Here is a 16,487-nt window from a genome sequence, read left to right on the forward strand (position 1 = left end):
AATCTTTTAGCTCAACAGTGCTCGATGATGAAGAACTTTCAAACTGCCATGGAAGATCCTATGCTTCAACAGTGCCAATTCTTCGAGCTTCTTCCACCAATTGCCTTCAACAGTTCTTCAATGAATCCTACAGGTGAAGGTTAGCACCAAAGAAAACAGAAAGAATGAAGAATTTCGATCAAAAAAGTGAAAAAAGTGTGAAGAGAATTTGAGAGAATTGAGAGAATTTTGGTTTTGATTTTGAGATTGTGATTGTGGATGTGGAATTCAGTTATGATTAAGCTCTTATACCCTCTGTTAATCCAGCTACTAAACATGATTACACAAACCAAATGGATTAGTAAAAATGAGCTTGTTATGTAATTTGGCAAAATTGCCCTTTTGATGATGCAGCCAATGGAATAGTGAAATATCTGTTGAAGCAAGTCACAAATCATGTTTAGAAGCTATTCAAATTGGTTTGGCATGAAAATTCCATGTACTTTTGAAAATCACTATTTTTCCCACCAAAATTTAATTGGTTCACTTGAAAAATGACATTTTTATGTGATGATTTTTGATGAAATGTGATGGTGCATTATGATAGTACATGTCAAATGGGATTTGCTCAAAAAAGAATCACCCAAATTGGCCAAATGGTTTGAAAGTTATGCCACTTTGAAATTCCAAAATGCTTGAAAATTATTTGATCATAACTTGTCAACCACACATGAGAAATGAGTGTTCTTGGACTTTTTGGAAAGGTAAGAGCAAGATATTCAACTTTCATGTTGGATAAATTTTGATTTGAAGCTTGCTTGAACATGTAATTTTGAGGGGAATGACTTTCCATTTTTGGCAGTTGAAAATTACAGGTCATTGCTATTTTGGGAAACTTTTTGTATGACCTCAAATCCTTCACTGTGGATGTTTGACATGTTATATGAGGCTTGTATGGACATGGATGAGACCTTTCCAACCATCTCACACCTTCCAATCCCTGATTAAATGCACAGTTAACCACAGTTGACTTTGCTAGGGTTTTGGTTGACTGAGCCATGTTCTGATGAATTTCAAGCCTCCTTCTCTTGAGATCTTGATTCCAAATGATATCACAACTCATATAAATCTCTTATGAATGATCATGGTGCCCAAATTCTTCAAGAATGGGCACCATCCATTGCCCAATGAATAATTTGACTGTTGGACCTAGTTTGCTTCATCTGCAAGAAACAAGGTTAGATGACAATATTTTTGTACTTTTGGTTAGTAAACAAATGAAAAGCAATGATATACAAGTGCTAAACATGCTTGGTGATCAATAACCACACTCACAAGATACCCACCCACTAGGAGGCAAGCAAAGGTGCACAATGATCCTTGAGGCAATGATATGATATGATATGATGCCATGAGGGATCTTAGGGCAAAAATTGGGGTCTTACAGTAACGTGTGCACAACGACAAGTGGCACAGCAAGGATCGAGCTAGATGCCGACAGAGAAGCGAAGGTCGGAGCAAGACCCTCAGGCACAAAGTTTGCGGGCATCCCCCAGGGAAACCCGACTGGCATAGCAGGCGCGAAGTGAACGGTGGCGGCAGGCACAGTTGAGGAAGCTACCTCAGAGATGACTGTCCTCACGGGAGGAGTTGCAGGAGTTGGAAAAGACTGGCTCTGAGCAGCCAGTATTGACTCCATCATGACAGTCAGCCTAGCTACTTCCTCTTTCAATTCACGGTTCTCTTGCTCAAGATGATCCATCAGCTTTGGTAGATTTGCCCTGGTGTTATACCGGTGCGTCAGCTTGTCTTCAAAATAAATGAAGAACAAAGAGTTAGACCACTGATCGAGAAGCTCTGAACAAAACCTGCTTATGCATATGATGCATGTAATGTTTGTGCATATGATTTGTTTTTATTATCAGAGGAACCTTACAGAGATCTATTTATAAGTATTTGAAAATATTGATCTTTTAGACATATAATGGGATATTCATATCAATAATATTTGGAAAAAATTTTACACCAAAGAAGCAGTACAGTCTTGGTAACTAAAATACAATACAAGAGAGAAGGAAAATGAACATCCTATGGAACCCTAGAAACAATCGTCCAAAGCTCTCGAGACCGGAAGATAAGCTGCACGAAGCCTCTTCACCTCTCTCTCATAGGCTGCCTTCATATCTGCCTTCTCCTTGGCGAGCCGATCATATTTCCTCTTCCAAAACCTGGATGACTGAGGAAGAAGAGAAGTGACTACTGTTGGTGTAAGCCCTAGAGGCCAATACTTTTGGTACTTGTATCAAATTATAAAAGGCTTTTTCTTTATTACGTTTGTTTAATAAAGTTCCTAGAATAGCTAGTCCGTTTAATGTATCAAGTGCGACTTGATCATGAGATCACATTGAACATAAGGACATTATTCTTTAAGTATCCGTAGTCGAGCTTTATTGTGAAGTGGGATAACACTAAAGCATTAAGACTATTATGTATATAGACTGATGATCACATCTCATGGATCATGGATAAGGAGTTATCAAGTCTTAAACATATGTATGAATATTAAGAGTAATATTTATACCGGATTGACCCGCTATGAGAATACTATATAGAAAGTTATGCAAAGTGTCATAAGTTATTCTCATGGTGATAATGGTGTATACCATTCTTCGACCTGAAACCACTATGGACCCTAGATGTAGAGTCGAGTGCTTTATTGTTGATCCAACGTTGTCCGTAACTGGATAACCATAAAGACAGTTGATGGGTATTCCACGAAGCATGCTGAGGGACATGAGTGACCTAGATGGAATTTGCCCATCCTGCATAACAGGATAAATGTCTATGGGCCCAATATTGAACTGGACAAGGATGACACGATCTATGCCTTGTGTTCAATATAGACATAAGGGCAAAAGGGTAATTCTACACATAAGTATTATCACAGAAGGTTTTGTCAGATCACATGACATTTTCGTGTCTTGGGTAGCAGTGATGTGTTGCTAGATACCACTCACTATTTATTATGTTAAATGCGTGATTTAATATAATTGCCAACGTCGCGAAAACTTACAGGGTCACACACAAAGGACGGATTGATGAGAGATAGAGTAACTAAGGAACACCATAAGGTACGGTGCATTTAAGTGAATTATAGAACATCGTAAGGTACGGTGTACTTAAGTAGAATACGAAATATGGTAAGGTACCACACACTTAAGTGATTTTGGGCATATTATAAGATATGGGCCAAAATACACTTAAGTGGGCTTTTTAGCTTGAAGCCCACACGAGTGGTTCTATAAATAGAACCCTTGTGCAGAAGCATTAATAGCAGTTGCATTATTTTCGTTTTCTCTCTCTCTCTCTCTCTCTCTCACTCAAAGCCTTCATTCGTACCAGCTAGCACTGAGATTGAAGGAAATTGTTCGTGTGGACTGAGTAGAGACGTTGTCATCATTCAACGTTCGTGATCGCTCCGTGGATCTGCATCAAAGGTTTTGATCGTCATAAGAGCTCTGCACCAAAGGTTTCAATCGTCACAAGAGGTAAATATTCTATCACTGATCATGACCATTCGTAAGGATCTCTAAAGGAGAAATTTTAATTTCCGCTGCGTTTTGGACCGCAATTCTCCTTCAACTACATCATCAGGCTCATCAATAATCTGATGCTCTAGAAATTCTATCACAGCATCCTTATCGCTGAGTTGCTAAAGTAACTCCTCTCGCTCACGGACCCAAGCACGTGAACGGTCTTCATCTCTCAACTCCTCTACTCCTTGGTTAGGGAGGGTTGAAGGCCCAACCATAACCATAGGTGTAGGTCTCGGATAGTCATAGTGCATGCGGTACTCAGAAGCTCTCTTCCTCACCCAAGAGGTGTAGGGTTCCAAAGCAATACAATTCTTCGGACCAAGCTCTTTCCTTCCCTTCCTATGAATCTTGCGCCAAGCGCGGACCATCCTTCCCTTCAAGTTTTGGGGATCTTTACCCTCTTGAAAGAACATACCTTCCAACAGAATGTTGTTAGGTTTATCCCTTAAGGGGAACCCAAGCTGACAGCGGGCCAAAACAGGGTTGTAGTTAATTCCACCACATGTACCAAGAAGAGGCACATTGGAGAATTCACCACAAGAGTCAATAATATGGACACTATCATACACACGGTTGTACCAAAAGATATCATCATTAGTGAGAGACATAAGTCTCGTGGACCACCGTAGACATCCTTTGTTCTCCTTGAAGGCGAGCGTCTGAGGCAAGTGCGAAATAAACCACTTGTACAACAGAGGCAAACAGCACACAATGGTACCACTACCCTTTGCATTCCTCATATGCAAAGAGAAATAAGTGTCACCTAACAGAGTAGGAACAGGATTAAGAGTAGAGAAAATCTTAATAGCGATCACATCCACAAAGTTGTCGATGTTGGGGAATAACACTAGCCCATAGATGAGAAGTACAAATATGGCCTCAAAGGCGTCCTCACTCATGGCATTCCCAAACAAGGTAGCTTGGGCGATGAGAAAATCAAATAGGAGACCTTGAATTCCACCTTTGGTAGTCATATGAGCACCAATATCAGATACATCTATGTGAAGCAGATCAACAATCTCTTGGGAAGAAGGAACTCTCTCCAAGCCACTGAACGGAAACTGATCCAGAATAGGTATACCCACAAGATAGGCATACTCCTCAAGTGTAGGTAAAAGCTGGAAATCCAGAAAAGTGAAGCAACGGTACAGAGGATCATAGAACTGCACCAACACACTCATCAGACCTTTATCCACCTGAGTAGAAAGAATAGACAAAAGCTTCCCATGGAGAGCCTTAAACTCCAAGGGATCTAATACATAGGATGTCAAACTCCTTAACTCTTTCAAGTCGGGTTATCTGAAACTGTACTTCTTCGTATTCCTTCTTTGCTTATCCATGTCTGAAAATTTGCAAATAGACCTCTTAAGTTCCTTGAAAATTTTCTCATTGATGATATGGATGCAAATGAATGCATGAATGCATGGATGCAACAACCACACTCAAGGATCAAGCAAGTCACACCATACAAAGGTCACGGGATGAATCAAGTCATCCTCATATCAATCATCCATTTTGGTGGATTATGGTTTACATATTATCAACACCTAAGTTCCATTGATATTGAGGATATACGAGAACGGATCAACCGCGAATCAAGGGTTTGTTGTAAGTCACGAGAATGGAGTCTCGGTTAAGAACCACCCAATGGGAGTGTACTATGATTAAACCTGACAATCATGTTCTAAAAAGGTCCCCATAGTCATCATCTCATCTTTCGGATATTATCGGATAAACGATTACTCGTATTCCAAAAATATTCTCAAGAGAGACTCTTATGAGTGTAGTATCGTGTAACAATCGTATCAAATCTTACAATTGAACGATCTTCACACTACGTCCTAAAATAGGCCAAGATGGGCTAGGTAATCTAAGGTCCTTGGCTTCTAAGGTTTATATTGGAAAGAGTAATGCCTAACCACGGCTACTCGTGTGACATTATTGATCCCAACAATACCTCCACCAAGTGAATGGGCTTGCAAGTCAACTTGCTAAGGAATAATTCCACACAAGTCAACAAGACTATGCCATTCTCCTATCATAAGTGCACTCGAGTTCGGGTATAGAACTCATCTCACAAGAGACCACCAAGCACACAAGTAATTGATATATATCAAGCAATTCATACATTACAAGCAATACAGTCATCCCAAATTTGCACAAAAATATGTCACAAATAAATATAAACATATAATACAACAAAGGCAAAAAGTAGGCTAAACCCACTAGGAATCCCCAGCAGAGTCGCCACTTTTCTATAGCGGGGTATTTGTTACCTTTAGATTTATTGACTAAATCAAAAGTAAATCATACAATTCGAGTCTCCACTGCACTTCTATTTATCCAAAGAAAAGGTTAGAAAGCGAACAAAAACCAAGTAAGAAGTTTTATCAAATCAAAAACTAATAAAAATGTCAGAGATCTGGGTAATGGGGTTGGTTATGCAATGGGAAGGTTTTAAGCACCCAAAACATCCTTAGTACTCTAAGGGAGCCTTTTTTGCAAAGTGTATTGTAGGTTGGTATTTGTGAAAATATTTGTGCAAACAAGATTGGGGAGATGAGAAAATAAGATGCAAATTATTTACAATTTTGTTGTTTGAATGGATAAACCCATTGCCTACGTACCATCACAAAGGTAGGATCAAAACCTCGTAGTTCGGGGTAAAAATCTCAAAATATGGGTGAATTGGTCTGATCAAAAGCCTTAAGGTCTTCTGTTATCAAAGGGAGAAAACTCAACCTAAACCAACAATCCACCATGTGAGGAGATCTTCAACATACTAGTGAGGGATCCACCCTATAATAAGTATGGAAGACTTATAGTCCAATCACTAAGGATAAGGCGAGGTTTACATCAACCACTATGATAACTCAAACCTATGGCTAATGTTTATGAAAAAGGTTTTAACAAAGGTGGCCATTGGAACCACAAAAATCACTTGAAGTGAGTTGTATTTACAAATTAGAAGTATTCACAAAAAATGAAGTCAAAGTTGACTTAAGGTTTATTCAAAATAAGTATTAATAAAAAGAGTTTGAAAAAAATCAAAGGCATAATGCCTTGTTATGTTGTGAGGATGTCCTAACTAATGTTAGAACATTTTGTGAAGTGGTTAGAAGAGAGATTGACACAGAGTGTGGATGTGTTCAGCCAAGAGGGTTGAACAGAGGGTGTGCTCTTGAAGACATGAAGATGCATCTTATGTTTTCCATTCATCAAGTGGTCTGGGTTCTCTTTGAATCAGGAAGTATGTGAAGGTCCAACTTTGGGATGTTGGATATGCCCATGTGTGATCTCCAAGTTTCCAGAGGAGAGTGGGTCGTTCATGACAGGGGGAGTTCTGTCTTTGTGCTGCAAGTAATCATCAAGCTTGTGGTCTATGTGGTCTCAGATAACTGAGTATGGCACCTTGTTAGGATGATGTGGTGTAAGTCAAGGCTGAGTGAGCAGAAGAATGTCTGACCTGATGTCATGACATTGCCCTGGACATTGCTGTTAGTTCCTTCTGAATCTTAAAGTCATTAGGAACTATGGATGTGGTGTGTCTAATTCTGATAAATTAGAATAAGCCTGATGGTCACAGTTGTATGGTACAGGGGGAGTAACCATCTACTGGTGTTTGTGATTTTGGCTTTAGTAGTGCCAGATGTCAAGTCTCTACTGGAGGTATGAAAGTGGTCTTAGGAAATGTTGAATACTGGCAGAATGCAGGGAAAAGCCGCATGGAATGTTAAGACATCGCGTGCAACGTGTCTGACTGCATATATGGAATAGTCTCCATGCACTGGAACTGCTGTTTTGGAAAAGAAACAGTCAAGAGCTATAAAAGGTATTCAAAGATAGTCTGAGATTTTGTTGGTGATTCTCTGACTGTTTCTCAGCAAATATTAATGAATCTTGACCAAGCATTTATTCCTACCGTTAATTCCTAAGCACGGGCTGGACTATTTAAAGGATGTAATAGCCATCTTCTTCTCACAAGAGAAACACTCCATTCCCTCTGAATCATAGGGTATGTTAAGGTTTGGGAAAACTGCGCCTGGATCTGGTTTTGTGAGGGGTTCCTTTACAAGTGTTTAGCTAAAAAGGGGGAGAGATATCCTGAGGTTAAGAATGTACCAGAAGCAAGCTAACTGTGGTTGTGGTAGCAAACAGAAGCTGGTGTCAGGCATAAAATCCACCAACTGGGTATACCACTTGTGTCTTGTGATCTGAGTTAAGAAGACAGCTGTGCCTTGTGATATGAGTTACATTGTCTATGTACTTAGCAGGAAGCTCTTCTGTTGAGGGGAAGGGTTCTGGTACAACTGATTCTTGTACCTCTACTTCCTCATGTACACCAACTTTGGTGTTTGTGGTGGTGGAGTCAATGACAGAGATGAAGAGCATACCCATATTGGGATGTTTTGTCCAGTGCAATGTTTATTTGTTTTAGCTAAAATTTGCCAAAGGGGGATATTGTTAATACCTTAGGATTGGCATTAATTTTGTAAAACAAATAATGTAATCATCTCTGTTGTTTTAATATGTTGGGTTGAAGAAGTTCAACATCTGGACCAACATGTCATGTACGATGTCACGACATCATGCCTGTGACATCGTACATGTGTAGAAAACTGAATTAATTAATTCAGTATATATTCTGGGATTAGTAAGGATATTTGGTGAATATCCTAACTCCCATGTGGAGGTCTTAAAGACTCAATCAGAATATATATAGGCTCAAAATAAGGAGATTGTCATACCCCAAAAATTACCCATCATTTTTCCTAAAAAAAAAAAAAAAAAAAAAAAAAAAAAAAAAACGAAAAAAAAGAAAAAAAAAAGAAAAAAAAAATTTTAATTAATTAATTAATTAAATAATTAAAATAAATAAATAAATAAAATATAACAAATTATTTTGGACTTGGGTCTCCCTCATTCCAAGCCCATTACCCACGAAATTAGTCTATAAATACTGAAGTTTCAGTAGGAGAAAGACTTGGAGTTTACACTGGGAGATTCACTGGAGAAAGAAGGAAGAGAAGCAAAACACTCTGAGGTTTCCTTGGAACAAAACCTTGAGGAAAAAGAAAGAGAGAGAACAGAGAAGGACGGATAGAAACTTTGGCATAGGAACCCTGCCTACCCGGAGAATTCAGAGTAAAGAAACCCTGAAGGCAGCCCATCTGCACCGAAGCCATCGCCGTCCAATTCCCGCTGCCTAACTTATTCCGATACTACAAGTGGTCAATCCCTTCAACCTTGAATTGGCAAACAGGTTTGCGTATCTCTATTGTTTATACTTTCAATTGGCCATATCTACATATATAATGCATCATGATTAAATGTTGATATATAATTTGCTTTCGTATGGGAATTTAAATATGCCTGAATACCCTGAATGTTTGACCATGTTATTCCTGTGATAAAATGCCATAAAATTCAAAGTTCCTAACATGGGGCTGTTTTCAAATTCAAAATCCGTGGCCTTCGCTAGGCGAGGCAGAGGCGAACGAGACAGTACCTGATTCTTCTAGTCTGTTTTTTTTATGTTTTTATCATAGCCATGCATTATTTATCCTATCCTATTTATTGTTGTGATATTTCTCCGGTGTAATCTTCGATTGCACCCTGATTTGGTGTTCTGACATGTTTCTTTTTTTGAGTTTCGTAAAGGTTCACATATCCCAGGAAAAGGTTATTGGCTAGGTATTCCACTTTATTTGTGGGATACCCTTGTGGAGTTTCACCCTAAATTAATTTTTTAATGTATTAATTTCTAATGTATTAATTTTTTAATATATTATTTTTAATAATTTTAATGTGGAGTTTCATCCTAATTATATAATTAATTGTAAAACTTTGCCTTTGAATAAGTGATCTTGGACCTCTCTTTGTTGCCTTACGATTACGATATTACGGTCATGTCCCGCGAACGTGGGGATACCCTTAGCAAAGACCCTTCGGTTAAATCATCATAAAATAAATTATAGTCCCTCGGATGTTGCCTTCGAATATACAACTTTGTCCCTCGATGACCCTCCGATGTTGCCTACGGTTAAATGATGATAGTCCCTTCGAATGCTAAGGTATCCTCATAACTGTTGCCTTCAATGACCAATCGATGACCCTACGATGACCCTTTTACATCCAAAGGATAAAACTACTTATTTCTCAATAATAAGGACAGTTTTACCCTCATAAGGATAGGAAATGCCCGTAAAGACCTTGGGTCGGTATAACTCTTAATTGCTGGCTCACAACTTAAAACTTTTTTTTTTTTGCACCTCACACCTTTCAAAATGCCTTTAGAAAATCACCACTTGGTATACATTCATACTAGAATCATTACCGAGTTATATTTTTCTAAACAATTTTCAAAACTAAAACGGGATAACCACTTTGTATACATTCATACAAGAATCATTACAAAGTTAAATTCTCTTTTCAAAACAATTTTCCAAACAATTCACAAACACTTTTTTAGACAAAAATAATATAAGTGATCGAGCAATTAAGAGCCCATGGATAACCATGGATACAAAGGGTGCTAACACCTTCCCTTTGTATAATGTACCTCCCGAACCCAAAATCTAAATTAAGGTCTTTCCTGTTCTTTTCCACCTTTCCTTATTGGATAAAAGAAAAGTCGGTGGCGACTCTTGCTAACCGCGACATTGCAATTAAAACCACAAAAAAGTCCAGTTCACCGTATGACAGAACTGGCGACTCTGCTGGGGACCCTAAATATTTAAAAAGAGAGGTTACCTTAAAAACAAGATCACTTATTCAATTTGTCTGATTTATTTTTAAGGGATTGCTTGGGTATGTTATGCTTGAGTGAAAGATCCTACACCCGGATCTAGTGTACCTTAGGTAAGTAGCAAGAGATCATCGCGACTGTCCGGCGTATACTGGAATGGTCAAAATGATGGCTACGGTTAATGTGGCACTTTGGATGTCCTGATGTTCCTCATGTTAGTTGAGGAAATATTTGGCATTCGCGTGGTGTCATAAAAGCATTAACCAGACCTTTAGAACCCTAATTGACTCATCCTGGCCATTAGAAAGTAGTGAGATAACTGGCTTCGGTTCCGACTGGAGTTGGTTGAGACTCGATACTACACTCTTTGAGATTGGACTTTAGGGAAGCTTCGGTCAACCACTTGGTGTTGCACTGAAGTGGACTTAAGGAAAGGTCAATGATTTGAGATCCTTCTAGAACCCGGTTACTATTCTAAGACAGGTTGAACCAACCAAACTTCAGTGGGGAGGGTATTTACCTATGGAACTCACGCAAGCCTTAAAACCTAGGAATGATTGTTGTGTGACTTGCTTGTGCTTGTTATTTATCTAACAACATGACATCATAACAACATAACATTATAACATCATGGCATTGTACTAACCATTTCAAGGATTTAGGGATTTAACTCTGCTAAAAAAAAAACAGAAAAAACAAAAACAAAAGCAAAAACAAAAGAGAAAAGAAAAAAAAAGCTCTTTTTGTTAGTTTATGCAAAGTTAAATCCCGAAAGTCCTTGAAAACATTTCATACATTGCATTGCATCGCATAACAGGTATTCTAAAGGATCAGTGTTCTCACAATTTTCCTATCAAACAGATTCCAGCAGATTCAAACAGATTGAACAATGGCTCTCGAACAAACTGTCAAAGATCTCCAGGCCCAGAATGCTCAATTCCAGGAAATGATGCTGAGCTTATCTAAGGGGCAGGAAGAACTGAAAGCTCTTTTGATGGAGAAGAAGAAGGACCAGAAACCTGTGGGTTACATCAACCCGGGGAGAAGGCTTAAGGGACAGGTTACAGGAGTCAAGATTAGAATTCCGAAGGATTCAGAAGAAGAGACCGAGAATGATTCGGAAGATGAGAATCCTAATCTCGTCAATTCTGAGGACGACGACGAAGATTATGAACATGAACAGTACTCTCCGAAGGATGATAAGTACAAGTTGCTGGAAGAACGTATGCTAGCTATGGAGGGGCAGAAAGTGCCCGGTCTGGATTTCGAAAACTTGGGTCTGGTCTCTGATGTGGTCATTCCCCGCAAATTCAAGGTTCCCATTTTCACTAAGTATGATGGTGCCTCTTGTCCTCAGATGCATCTAAGGGCTTATGTGAGAAAGATTCAGCCGCACACTACTGATAAGAAACTGTGGATCCATTTCTTCCAAGAGAGTCTGTCTGGCACACAGTTAGAGTGGTATTATCAGCTTGAGAGCTCTAACATCCGCACATGGACTGATTTAGCAACAGCTTTCTACAAGCACTACCAGTATAACTCTGAGTTAGCGCCTACTCGGCTACAGCTACAAAATATGACTATGGGCTCTAAAGAAAGTTTCAAAGAATATGCTCAAAAGTGGAGAGATTTGGCTGGCAGAGTCAAACCCCCTATGACTGATCGAGAGTTAGTGGACATGTTCATGGGTACACTGACTGGCCCATTCTACAGCCATCTACTGGGAAGTTCCTCGTCAGGTTTCACTGAACTTATCTTGACAGGTGAACGGGTTGAAAGAGGCATTCGAAGTGGAAAGATACAGGCAGCTACTTCTGCAAGCACCAAAAAGTCCTATCAGGGAAAGAATGAATCAAATGTTGTGTACAGTGAGAGGAAGCATAACAAGAAGAATCGTGACCATACTGTTGGGGCAGTTACAATTGCCGCACCGCCATCTCAGAACTTCCAACACAGACAAGACAGGTCGAGAAGACAGTTTATCAAGATCAATATGACTTTAACCCAAGCACTGCAGAGTATGTTAAAGGCCAATTTGATTACCCTCAGAGGCCCTCCTGCAAATCCCAACACTACTTCTCCTCGTTATAATCCCAACGCCAGGTGTGCCTATCACTCCGATAGCCCCGGGCATGATACGAATGATTGCTGGTTGTTGAAGAACAAGATTCAGGATATGATCGACGCTGGAGAAATTGAATTTGATCCTCCGGCGACCCCCAATGTCATCACAGCACCTATGCCTAATCATGACCAGAATGTTAATGTTGTGGACGACAATTCTCACGTTACTGACGTTGCTGATTTAGCATCTCCTCTCCTGATCGTTAAGAAGAATTTATTGCAAGCTGGTTTATTTCCAGGTTGTGCTGAAGATTGCGATCTCTGTGTACTCCGACCCAATGATTGTTTGAAGTTGAAGAACGGCATTCAACGGCTGATGGATGATCGTACAATTCTATTTGAAAGGGTTCCTAAGATGGACAACTCTATTGAAGAGGTATCTGTGATTACTAGGTCCAAAGCTCCAGTGAAGATTACCGCTACTAGAGTGCCTGTGAAGATTACCGCTGAGCCCAAAGTGGCTCCCCTGATTATTACCGCACCTGGCCCCGTGCCATATTCCTCCAGCAAAGCTATTCCGTGGAACTATGGAGGCGACGTTTACATCCATGGCATAAAGCAAGTTGGTAGTTCTGCTAATCCTAATGATATTGTGGGGACTAGTAAAATTACTCGAAGTGGAAGGATCTTCTCTCCAGAAATCTCACCTCCCGCTCCCGAAATTCGAGGAAAAAGACCAGTCAATCCTCCTCAGTCAGAGACATCGGTCGAAGTTACTTCTGAAGATGTTGCCAAACAGGAAATGGAAGAGATGCTGAAAATCATCCGTAAGAGCAATTTTGATGTAGTGGAACAATTGGGGCATACTCCGTCTAAAATCTCAATGTTGTCCTTGTTATTATCCTCTGAATCCCATGCCAATGCATTGATGAAATTCTTGAAGACCGCTCATGTGCCTCAAGAAACATCCGTCGATCAATTCGAACATTATGTTGCTAATTTGACTGTTGACAATGGCCTAGGCTTTTCCGATGCTGACCTGACGCCAGCAGGAAAGAATCACAATAAAGCTCTGCATATCTCCATCGAGTGTGAGGGGATCACCCTGGCTCACGTGTTGATCGACAACGGCTCTTCCTTGAATGTGCTCCCGAAAGCTGTACTCGATAAATTTGACTACAAAGGCATTGAACTGAAACCTAGTGATGTTGTGGTGCGTGCTTACGATGGTGCGAAGAGTGTTGTCTATGGTGAAGTGGTTCTCCCTATCAAGATAGGACCTCAAGTCTTCAACACTACCTTTCACGTGATGGACATTCGTCCCGCCTACTCCTGCTTGTTGGGGCGCCCTTGGATCCATGGGGCAGGTGCGGTAGCTTCGTCGCTTCATCAAAAGCTGAAGTATCCAATAGCAGGCATGGTTGTCACTGTATGTGGAGAAGAAGAGTATATTGTCAGTAGTGTGCAAGCCTTCAAATACGTCGAGATGGATGGTGAATTCTTTGAGACTCCTTCTCAGTCATTTGAAGTGGTTCCTCCATCCAGTCCTGTCCTTAAGCCAACTCCCCTTGTGCCCAAGGTTGTTCGTGCTCCCCCTGTCATGATCTCTCTGAAAGATGCTCAAGCCGCGATTGAAAATGGTGATCGTGCTGGTTGGGGTCAACTGATCAATGTACCGTACAAGTCTGATAAAGCTGGCCTGGGGTTTAACTCTGGAAAGATAGTCAAAAATCAGATTAATGCTATGGAAGATGCTGATAGTGATTGCGACTTGGATAGCTGGATTTTCCCAACAATTGGTGACGGACTCAACAATTGGAAGACTGAAGACATTATCCCGATTTCCTTTAGTCAGGAGTAATTGTTGTTGTTTATTCTAGAATTGCAAATTTTAATTTTCTTTTACAATCAAACTTCTTAAAGCATTGTGTCTATGCCCGAGGCACAATGGCTAATTTGTTAGGGGTTTGTCATTTTCATAAGCATATTCATATTCAATAGATCAATGGACTTTTTGCATTCAAATATTGCGCTCTTTATCTTTCCTGTCATTTTTCAAACAAGCTATGTTTCTTGCACACACTCACGTAACAATTTGCCGATCCATATCCACTCTGGATCCTGTTGGTAATGACTCTGCTACTGTTCATTATGACTTTGAAAATCCGATCTACCAAGCCGAGGATGGAAGCGAGGAAGATTGTGAAGTCCCTGGAGAACTTGCCCGACTACTGCAAGAAGAAAAGACTATACAGCCGCATGAGGAATCAATTGAAATTGTAAATCTGGGTACTGAAATAAACAAGAAAGAAGTCAGAGGTTTCTTGGGGCACTCGAATTACATTGCCCGATTCATTCCACACTTGACTGCTACCTGCAAACCCATCTTCAAATTACTGAGACAAAATCAAGAGATGGTATGGAATGATGAATGCCAAGAAGCTTATGACAAAATCAGGAAATATCGCCAAGAACCTCCAGTTCCGATGCCACCAGTTGAAGGAAGACCTTTAATTACGTATTTGACCGTGTTAGAAAATTCAATGAGGTGTGTTGGGGCAACATGACGAGTCTGGTCGAAAAGAGCATGCCATATACTGCCTTAGCAAAAGGTACCGACTGTGAAACAAGATACTCACAGCCCGAGAAAGCTTGCTGTGCTTTGGCCTGGGCTGCTCGCCGACTAAGACAGTATATGTTGAATCATACCACCTTATTGACTTCTAAGATGGATTCTATCAAATACCTATTTGAGAAACCTGCTGTCTCCTGAAAGAGTTATCACTGACAATGGTACTAATTTGAACAACAAGATGATTACTGAACTCTGCACGCAGTTCAAAATAAAACACCATAACTCTTCTCCGTACCGGCCAAAGATGAACGGCACCGTGGGGACTGCTAACAATATCAAGAAGGTCATGCAAGAAATGACAGTAACATACAAAGACTGGCATGAGATGTTACCCTTTACTCTTTACGGTTATCGCACTTCAGTGCGCATTACGACAGGGGCAACTCCGTTCTCTTTAGTGTATGGAATGGAAGCCATCTTACTAGTGGAAGTTCAAATTCCCTCTCTAAGAATCATGAAAGAGGCGGGCTTAGATGAAGATGAATGGATTCAGACTCGACTCGATCAGATAAATCTGATTGATGAGAAGAGACTTGCGGCTGTTTGTCATGGGCAGATATATCAGAAATGCATGACCCAGGCATTTAACAAAAGAGTTAAGAGACAGGTGTACCAACTTGGCGACTTGGTGATCAAGCGTATCATTCTACCACAAGGTGATCCCAGAGGCAAATGGACTCCCACATACGAAGGGCCATTTGTGGTTAAGAAGGTATTCTCTGGTGGAGCCATGATACTCGCTACTATGGATGGTGAAGACTTCCCACATCCCGTGAACGCGGACATAGTTAAAAAATACTACGCATAAAAGAGACCCGCTAGATCGACGTATCTAGGCAAAAGTAAGGGCATCCCGGCGAACCAAAAGGGTTCGGGCAAAAATTAGGGATATATAAAAAAAAATGTACACCCGGCAAGTCGAAAACCTGAAAAGGCGGCTTGGGCAAAAAAGGGTATCCTGGTGGACTGAAAACCTGAAAAGGCGGTCCAGGCAAAAATTAGGGATTAAAGCGTATGACTATGTCCCGTTCTCAGTCAACTTTCATCCAAGTTCGAGGGACTGACCAAGCCAATCACTTCTATCCGGCAGCAAGGGATGAGATGCTCGAAGACATAATGACAGTAGTAGGCTTAAAATCAATAGGACTTCTTCCACATAGCTTTCTCTTTGTTTTCGACAATTTCCTCTTACTAGGATTTCTGTCTCCTTGTACACAAATTGCCTGTTTATAGGCCTCCTTTCAAAATCAATACAACCCTCTTTCAAAAAAAAGATGCTTTTGTTTTTACTTTTCTGTTTTGGTTGCGTAAATGTCCATTGATTTAATTTGAATTAATATGTGCATTTGAATATGATAAATGTTTACCAAAATATATGCGTAGAATAGCAATAGCAATTACTACCCGACTTCAGGATCGAGGAGAAGGTCTAACCATGCTTCCAATGAATCCGCTACCAATTCTA

This window comes from Lathyrus oleraceus, chromosome 1 (assembly GCF_024323335.1).
Source record: "Lathyrus oleraceus cultivar Zhongwan6 chromosome 1, CAAS_Psat_ZW6_1.0, whole genome shotgun sequence".
NCBI classification, from domain to species: domain Eukaryota; kingdom Viridiplantae; phylum Streptophyta; class Magnoliopsida; order Fabales; family Fabaceae; genus Lathyrus; species Lathyrus oleraceus.